The 10,614-nt window shown below is 36.0% G+C and overlaps 1 long non-coding RNA gene across 1 annotated transcript; it reads right to left on the bottom strand.

Moving 5' to 3' along the window:
* Nucleotides 1-462: 462 nt before the first annotated feature.
* On the bottom strand, nt 463-4,196 carry LOC125805044 (uncharacterized). The gene is made up of 4 exons (XR_007441321.1): nt 4,016-4,196; nt 980-1,086; nt 824-903; nt 463-679 (listed from the first exon to the last, which is right to left on the bottom strand). It is a non-coding gene; the product is annotated as an uncharacterized LOC125805044 (long non-coding RNA).
* Between the last annotated feature and the right edge of the window lie 6,418 nt (nt 4,197-10,614).

The raw sequence follows: 10,614 nt of genomic DNA, 5'->3' as shown, positions 1-10,614 counted from the left end.
TTTTATTGGATATACTTTCATTGTTTTATATAATTATTTTTTCATGCATTAACTCTTTACACTGGGACTACAGTTATCCTGAGTCGGAACATAGTTTGCCTCTGTGTCAGATGTATGGGATTTAATACAATCTAGATATAAGGCAGGAAAACAATGTTAACAATAAAAGTATGTTTATGAGCATATTGTTTCTAAACTCAAATAGCAAATCTATTAAATTCTGAAGTATACAAAAAGAGAACATTATATTGACCTAAATGTAGTTTCGTTGCGGAACATATTTTCCAGCTTTTTCTATCTAAAAAGGGCACAAAGTTCATTTACATTCTTTAGTCTCAGCAAGTGAGGGTTAGCATGTGCTGTGTCAAAGTAAATAGTTGAATTGGCAAACTGTAATTGATGGAAACTATAAAAGGTATTGTCTTTAAAAAAATAAACAACCTCAGGTGACAAAGTCTACAATAAAGTTATAACATACATTTTTAAGGTGAAAAAGAAGTCTGATTTAGAGTTGTTGGAAAACAGTGGTAGCAATGACATTTAAAAGCAGGGTCAGCGGATGAGTTAGTTGGTAGGGGCTGTCTTATATCTTGCACAAAGGGCAAAGGAACTCCTCCTCTTCAGGTGAGTTTCCGACACATGAATGGTGGAACCACTTGTTGCATCAGTCACAGGCAATCTAAAAAATCAAGCAATAATTAAAACAATTAATAACATGTCAGATTTTAAATGTATGTTTTCTGACCTTATTTTTGCATTTAAAATCTGTGACAACCAAATAACTCAAAATATATACAGAAACCAAAATTATCTTCATTTGTACCCATTTAGAAGCAGTAGCAGTGTCCACAGAATCCTGTGTAGTGGCTTCCCCACAGAGTCTGCAGACATCAGACAAATCTTCTTCAAAACAAAACATTTTTGCACACTTCAAATATAAAGTTCTTACTAATTACTTGTAAGAGTAACATGACTGTACCTGATTCCTGTAGACGTTTTACTGCAATCTCCTTTCTTGAGTTCTTTGACTGCATCTTCTGTGCTTGAAAAATGGAAATTCTGATCTTCCAGCATGCCTTCTGCAAACTAAAAACCATAAAGTGGTTAAGAAACCTATTTCTTTAAATTGGTATGGGGGGCATACTTATATTTTTAGATTATCAAACAAACTTTAATATCAGACAAAGCTAACCTAAACAAAGACAAATAGTTTTTAAATTATGACCTCGATCAGTATAAAAAAAAAGGTTACAAAGTAATTTCTGAGGGTTTGGAAATTTAGCAAACTACAGTGAATTATTCACAAATCAAACATGGAACAGTGGTGAACCATCGACAGAGTGACCAGTTGACACAACTTATTCCAAAAGGGCATGGACAACTCATCAACTTTTGCGTAAACATGCTAAATCTATGGTCATGGCAAAAAATGTTGCTGTCCTTTCTCTTTGAAAACGTAAAAATCACACAACTAAACTCTTACCACACAGTGAAAGACGTCATAGTTGCCCGATTATGGCTCTCCAGAACAGTGTCAAGATCATATTGGTTTGACACAAATCCCGATAAGTGGGTATTGCTCATTGTGAGGAACGTAAACAAAATAATAATAAAAAATAAATAAAATTGAAACGTGATGTAAAATATTATATACAAACTCTCTAATTCACATTCCAAAAAACACCAACACCTGAAAGAGGCAATGATCAAAACCAAAGGCTTTGTATATCACCATGCAGATGGTAGTCATCATGACTCAAACATGTGTTGGGGTTGTGTCGTGTTGTTATAGAAAGTTGTGACACTGATGTGAAACATCAGAAAATGTGGGTCTATAAAGTATTAAAAAGATTTAACTCTTACCCAAATCAACACCACTTTGTTCGGCCATTAAGGAAATGCTTAATTTTAGGGAATAAATAAAAATGAATAGAAAACATATACACAATATTTTATAATAGATATAATATATTACAAAATAGTACACAAACAAATTAACATCATATCAGTTAATACCAATGCAGGTATTTGGATACCAGATATATATAAATCAGATTAAACTACACTAACATGAAATACCCACCAGACCAACCAGGTATTTGGATACCATATATATAAATCAGATTAAACTGCACTGACATGAAATAACCACCACAACATCCAGGTATTTGGATACCAGATGTATATAAATCAGATTAAACTAAACTAACATGAAATACCCGCCACAACATCCAGGTATTTGGATACCAGATATATATAAATCAGATTAAACTACACTAACATGAAATACCCGCCACAACATACAGGTATTTGGATACCATATATATTAATCAGATTAAACTACACTAACATGAAATACCCGCCACAACATCCAGGTATTTGGATACCAGGTATATATGAATCAGATTAAACTATACTAACATGAAATACCCGCCACAACATACAGGTATTTGGATACCAGATATATATAAATCAGATTAAACTGCACTGACATGAAATACCCGCCACAACATCCAGGTATTTGGATACCAGATATATATAAATCAGATTAAACTATACTAACATGAAATACCCGCCACAACATCCAGGTATTTGGGTACCAGATATATATAAATCAGATTAAACTAAACTAACATGAAATACCCGGCAGACCAACCAGGTATTTGGATACCAGATATATATATATAAATCAGATTAAACTGCACTGACTTGAAATACCCGCCACAACATCCAGGTATTTGGACACCAGATATATATAAATCAGATTAAACTGCACTGACATGAAATACCCACCACAACATCCAGGTATTTGGATACCAGATATATATAAATCAGATTAAACTACACTAACATGAAATACCCGCCAGACCAACCAGGTATTTGGATACCAGATATATATAAATCAGATTAAACTACACTGACATGAAATACCCGCCAGACCATCCAGGTATTTGGATACCAGATATATATAAATCAGATTAAACTAAACTAACATGAAATACCCGGCAGACCAACCAGGTATTTGGATACCAGATATATATAAATCAGATTAAACTACACTGACATGAAATACCCGCCAGACCATCCAGGTATTTGGATACCAGATATATATAAATCAGATTAAACTACACTGACATGAAATACCCGCCAGACCATCCAGGTATTTGGATACCAGATATATATAAATCAGATTAAACTACACTAACATGAAATACCCGCCAGACCAACCAGGTATTTGGATACCAGATATATATAAATCAGATTAAACTACACTAACATGAAATACCCGCCACAACATCCAGGTATTTGGATACCAGATATATATAAATCAGATTAAACTGCACTGACATGAAATACCCGCCACAACATCCAGGTATTTGGATACCAGATATATATAAATCAGATTAAACTAAACTAACATGAAATACCCGGCAGACCAACCAGGTATTTGGATACCAGATATATATATAAATCAGATTAAACTACACTGACATGAAATACCCGCCACAACATCCAGGTATTTGGATACCAGATATATATAAATCAGATTAAACTAAACTAACATGAAATACCCGGCAGACCAACCAGGTATTTGGATACCAGATATATATATAAATCAGATTAAACTGCACTGACATGAAATACCCGCCACAACATCCAGGTATTTGGATACCAGATATATATATAAATCAGATTAAACTACACTGACATAAAATCCCCCCAGACCAACCAGGTATGTAAGCAAGATACTAAACAGATATGGTCACCTCAATCGAACTAAATTAGGTGTAATTTAAGATTCAGATGCCCCAACACTGCTGTACATTCAATAATATTGTTCAGCAAAGCTAACTTTGGGGCGTTTTGGAGCTTTACATTGATAAATAAATGGAATTGAGCCTCAGATATTACACAGCAACATAAATAAACACTGTTCTTCCTAGATTTTAATAATTGGATTTGTTACGTGCATTTTTTATTTCACAAACAATGTGTTTTAAAGCTTATACTGTACCTTTCTTGCTCCAGCGGTTTCTTTTTTCGGCAGCAGATTCACACCGGCCTTTTGAATTGTGCGGGTTCCTCTCTGCGCATGCTCCTTGACCCTATTCAAGTCCCTCCCCTTACGACAACAGCCTTCCCACAACTCTGCCCCCAAAAATACGTCATGCACAAAACCCCTGGTTTTTAGTGAGAGCCTGCAGGGAACGGCTCTATTGCTCGTTCTGAGGTAGGTACAGCTAACTTCTCTGTAATCAATATAATGTGAAATAGAAGGTGAAAATACAGCTAAAATCCCCACTTTTGTTTTAAACTCTGTTTATTCAGTTAGACAGTCGACTAATAAAGATAAAATGCACAAATATATTTATTAATAATGATAAAATATTGTTTTACCTGTGACAAAATTATCCTAGCTAGAATAGCTAGCGTTAGCTAGCTAGTTCGTTTAGCTAAGGCTAGCTAGCCTGGCTAACACTACAGGCTGGTCAGAGCTGTGTGTAGTAACACAGAGAGGGAAATATGACCTTTTATCACAATATTTAAACACATTAGCTACTGAACACTAATACATGTCTGAGATATTAGATTATAAAGCACACTGAGCTGGTTGGCTTTTAGGTTATGAACTATAAATAAGAATAGTTTAACTGGTTAACCGGTTTATGGTGTTCTGACTAAATATCGGTTGTGTGCCAAATTCAGCACAGATATGCAATGGAGGAACCAAAATGCCAAAAATAAAAATAAATATATGCTTAGTAAATGACTCAATACATGTAATATGGGGATTAAAACTGTAAAGATTAATGGTAATGAAATGATTATAATTTTAATTTCCTGACTATTTTTATATATTTTTATATATATTTTTATATATTTTTAACTCATACAGTTCATTTGAGTATCATGCCACACTGGTTAATACTCCAGCAAAACTTGCCATTATTGTTATCTACCGTCCTCCTGGACAAATGGGCGAGTTCACACACGAACTTGACATGCTATTGTCTTCTATCCCTGAGCAAGATTGTCCCATGCTCATTCCAGGGGATATGAACATCCACAACGACAGTACCAACTTTACAGACTTCTCATCCCTCATGCAGTCTTTCGAACTGGAGCAGGTCCCCAGCCCTCCAACACATAAGGCTGGCAAACATCTAGACCTGATTTTCACTCGTAACTGTGACACCGACTCTTTAACTGTCACTCCTTTGCACCTCTCGGATCACTACTTCATGAAACTCAATATTCATATTTCAAACAAACCCACGGCTACTCCTACGATGGTCTCGTTCCGCCGAAATTTACGAGATATCTCAGCAGACCAGTTCTCCTCGCTGGTGACTGACAACATGCCTCCACCAGGCTTATTTTCATCACTCAATGTAAATGATGCCACCGATACACTCTGCTCCACACTAAGCTCCTGTTTGGACAACCTCTGTCCTCTTACATCTCGAGCCATTAGCTCTAGCAAACCGCAGCCATGGCTAAAAAATAACTCACTGAGGGAACTACGTTCCAAACTCCGAGCTGCCGAAAGAAAATGGCATAAAAACCAAAAACAAGCAGACCTAAAAAACTACCAACTGCTCCTGGCTTCCTTTTATCACAGTAAATTCAGCTCCCTCACAGACTCCCGGAAACTATTTGCTACATTTAAATCACTACTGAACCCTCCTTCAAACAAGCACATGTGACACCACTGCTTAAAAAGCCTTCTCTCAACCCTGCCCAGGTTGATAACTACAGACCGGTCTCACTACTACCCTTTTTCTCTAAAACACTCGAGAGAGCAGTTTTAAATTAGGTCTCTGGCTTCCTCTCCCAGAATGACCTCCTGGACCAGAACCAATCTGGATTCAAAAAAGGACACTCTACCGAGACGGCTCTGTTGTCTGTGACTGAAGCGTTGAAAACTGCTAGAGCTGCAGGCCAGTCTTCAGTGCTCATTCTGCTGGACCTCTCGGCCGCCTTCGACACGGTCAACCACGACTTCCTCCTAACTATACTTTCAAACATGGGGATCTCAGACAACGTGCTGTCATGGTTCAGATCATACCTCACTGGGTGCTCGTTCAAGGTGTCGTGGCAAGGACAGCTGTCCTCAGCCCACTCCCTATCCACTGGGGTTCCCCAGGGTTCGGTACTGGGTCCCCTTCTCTTCTTAATATACACTGCCTCTCTTGGTCAGGTTATCCACTCACATGGCTTTTCCTACCATTGCTTTGCTGATGACACCCAGCTATACCTGTCATTCTCACCTGAAGATAACTCAATCTCTGCACGGATATCGTCGTGTCTCTCTGACATATCCTCTTGGATGAAGGAGCATCACCTTCAATTAAATCTCTCAGAGACTGAACTTCTGGTCATACCAGCAAAACCATCTTTTCAACACAACCTCTCTATAAGCATCGACTCTCTCTATCTCACCGACAAAGGTTGCTAGGAACCTGGGTGTTATGGTTGATGACCAGCTCTCCTTCACGCACCATGTGGCCTCGGTTGCTCGATCCTGCCGCTTCGCGCTTTATAACATCAGGAAAATCAGACCGTTTCTGACGCAACAGGCCAACCAACTCCTGGTACAAGCAGTCGTCATCTCACGCCTCGACTACTGCAATGCCCTGCTAACTGGCCTCCCGGCCTGCGTAGTAAAACCACTCCAAATGATCCAGAATGCAGCAGCACGTCTGGTCTTCAACCAACCAAAACAGGCACATGTCACCCCGCTGCTCATTGAGCTCCACTGGCTACCAGTTGATGCTCGCATCAAATTCAAAGCTCTTACAATCGCCTACAAGGTGATGACAGAACAGGCTCCTTCCTACCTGCACTCACTCCTGAAGGCTTACGCTACCTCCCGGCCGCTGCGCTCCTCCAATGAACGTCGCCTCGCTTTGCCAAACACTCACACAAAGCAATCCAGACTGTTCTCATACAGAGTTCCCCAATGGTGGAACAAACTACCTTCCACTACCAGATCAGGAGAATCTCTCGCTATCTTTAAGAGACTCCTGAAGACAGAGCTCTTCAAAGAGCACTTACTCTCCTAACACCTCTAACACACTAACTACTTCTAACCCCATTTCCTTCTTCCCCTCCTTCACTTCTCTATCCCTTTATTTCCCTGACCTCCTTTAAGCCCTATCTAAAAATGGGTTATCTTAATTCCTATTACTTTTGTACTTCATTATTGTAAGTCGCTTTGGACAAAAGTGTCTGCCAAATGTAATGTAATGTAATGTAAAATATAAGTTTCTTTATTAACATTGTTTGATTTTTTTTTTCTTTTTTTTTCCTTCATTAATTTCCTGATTTATTTATTTATTTATGCATTCATTTATTTCATAATTTATTTATTACTTCATTTATTTATTTCCTGAATTATTTATTTCTGTTTTTCCTTGTCCTTATATGATAATGAAGGGGCTGTCCAGCAATGATATCACTAACATTCCGACTGGTTGATCGATGTCAGATACCCTAAATCAAACGTACAGCAGCGTCTTGCCTTGCTGGTCAGCAAGAGCAGCTGGGTGCGAGTTGAGGTGAAGTGAAGTGAAGTCAGACAGTCTCCACCTGCAGCCCATGCTAACTACAGCAGATCACACAATATGGGTTGTATAAAAATGAATAAAAGTAGAAATTGCTCTGATATTATAACATTGAACCACATGGATACACATAGGGATAATAGCTAGCTTATTATGATAAATAAAAAGCAATAAGTACTGTGTATTATGTAAAGACATGTACATTCAATCTAGGGTACCTGATATCGATCACCAATAGAAATTTTAAGACACCATGACATCTTTGCTGGACAGACCCTTCATTATAAGGAAAAACAGAAATAAATAATTCAATAAATAAATGAATGAAGTCCTAAATAAATTAGGAAATAAATGAAAGCAAAAATAAATTAATTATAAAATAATTGAATTTAGAAAAAAAAATACGGAGTTCAAAGGAAAATCAAACAATGTTAATAAAGACACCTATAAATAACAATATACATATAAATAGTCAGAAAATAAGTTATTTACATATGTTATATTTATTTGTTTGTTTGTTTGTTTGTTTTTATTTTGGCTGTTTTGGTCCTCCATAAAATACATGCCAAAAATGGAAATACCCAAGATGCTTTTCTAAGCTATGTTATTAATGAAAAATAAGCATGTCATCTGTAGCCCCTCCGGAGAGGGGGAGCTTTTCATGGCAGGGGTGCTGTGCTGAAATCTGCACTTTCACCATGAGCTGTATTTGAAGTTTATTTGGTAAAAAGGAACAAATGCCAGCAGTTTATTTTAGCTTTCAATTTAAGAGTGCTTTTCATGGTTGGGCCCCGAACCAGTAAATTAGTGCAATAGTTTATATCTTCCTCTTTATAAAAACTAATAAGGTTACTGCTCTGTTATAGAAAGTGTTGTATTAACAGAATTGCATTTTTTTAAACTTTATTTAAAGTAATCTAAAGTTTGTGTAAAGATCATTGCTCAGTATGATACATTAATTGTTGATTATGAATTAATTATACAGAGATATACACATATTCTGAAAATGGCTTTCTGTTTTGTTTACAGTTGATGCCTTCCTTGACATTTCTTGTGTAAGTAAAACATTTTAATATGTTACAATGTAGTTTATAGTTTAAGTGTTTTTATTACAACTGTCAAGATTATAAAGGAATTCCTTAGCATTTATTTAAAACTAAATTATTTAGCTAATTTTCTTTTGTCAGAATTTCCAAAAAAGAAAGTTTGAACTTTAAAAATATAATGTATAAAATGTAATTTAAACACTTCAAAATGACAGTTTTAAACACTACTGTGTTGTTAGTGTATTTTCTGTCTAGCCTAATCCTTTTTTATCATTCAATTATTACAAAGTTTTTAACACTACTGTGCTAAGCTTCATGTTTTTGTATTTGTATTTATACTTTTTTAAGCATTCAGTTTTTTGTCCCTGTTCATTCTTTATGAAAATATTTTTTTAAATTTAAAACATTGTTTACAAATCATGAATGTCATTTAAAGTATCTAAAACATCATTATAAAGTAATCATTTGTGTTTTGTTTTGTTTATAGGTTGTCGAAACATCTTCTATTCTCAAAGTAAGTTGAATATAATTCCTTAAGTCAACCTAAATATAATAAGGTTTCGCTTGTTGTTACACTAATGTAGTGCAGAGCTGCAGCTATCGATTATTTTAGTAATCAAGTACTCTACTGAAAATAGCACTGTCGTTATGTTATTAAGTCATTATGTCATTAATGTTAATCTCATTGATTTGTTATAAGTTAAATTTACCTGCTCACCGCTCTCTTCCACCTGCTTCCTGAGCGTGTGTAACGTTAAGTGTGCTATTTCTCATTAAAAGTCTGCGTTAAATTTTATGCTCTACATTTTAAAATGAATTAAATGATTACTTGAGGCACATAAAATGTATCGATCTTTTTTTAAATCAAGTAATTTAAATTACTTGAGTAATTGTTTCACCCCTAATGTAGTGTTAACATAATTGAAAATGGGATAAAATAAAAAATCATGTAAAGTTATTTTTTTAGTGCTTAGGTAATTGTGCAACAGGCCATGGATAATCCTTGATTTGTACAGAGCAGTCCTCTTGATTCAATAATTGTCAAACAATTATCCTAGATATAAATCTGCAAGGTGTATAACCACAGAATGTTGGATCTTTAGCCATTTGGAAGAAGTCTGGTGCTACAAACAGGCGCCAATTATGCAAATCACTTTTTTGAATCAGGAAATACAAAACAAGGCAGGGGGCATAAGCGTACCAAATAAATAAATAAACAGCAATATCGGAAAATGAAGTTGCTAGAAACTGCAATCATCATAGCACATAGAAGCATAAACTCTCGAGTACTCTAGAGTACAGCATGAGTATAAATTAAAAAAATGGCTATAATCATTTGGGCATGAAGGGAGTGTGTGAACCACACAGGCAGAAATCTGTCACATTTGTCTAACTATAATCTAATAATCTGAAGTAGCTGTTAGAACTTAATACTTAGTATAAGGCCCTATCCTAGGCCATGTACCCAAAGCCTTTAAAACAGCTGTAATAAAACCTCTGATCAAGAAACCAAATCTTGATCCTACTGTACTGTCTAACTATAGACCTATTTCAAACTTACCCTTTATTTCTAAAATTTTAGAAAAAGCTGTGGCCCAACAACTTTGCTCTTACCTGCAAAGAAACCAAATCTATGAGAAATTTCAATCTGGATTTAGGCCTCATCATAGCACTGAGACAGCTTTAGTTAGAATAACAAACGATCTACTTACAGCTGCCGACCAAGGCTGTGTTTCCCTACTGGTACTTCTCGATCTGAGCGCAGCCTTTGATACAATAGATCATACTATCCTTTTAGAAAGACTAGAAAACATGGTTGGTGTAACTGGAACTGCATTATCATGGTTTAAATCATACTTAACCGATCGCTATCAGTTTGTGAGGATAAATGATATTTCTTCCAGTTATACCAAGGTAAGATATGGAATTCCACAAGGCTCTATATTAGGACCATTATTATTTACATTATATATGGTCCCACTGGGCAAAGTTATTAGAAA

This window comes from Astyanax mexicanus, chromosome 11 (genome assembly GCF_023375975.1).
Source record: "Astyanax mexicanus isolate ESR-SI-001 chromosome 11, AstMex3_surface, whole genome shotgun sequence".
NCBI lineage: Eukaryota > Metazoa > Chordata > Actinopteri > Characiformes > Acestrorhamphidae > Astyanax > Astyanax mexicanus.
This window is presented reverse-complemented; position numbering and strand designations above follow the sequence as displayed.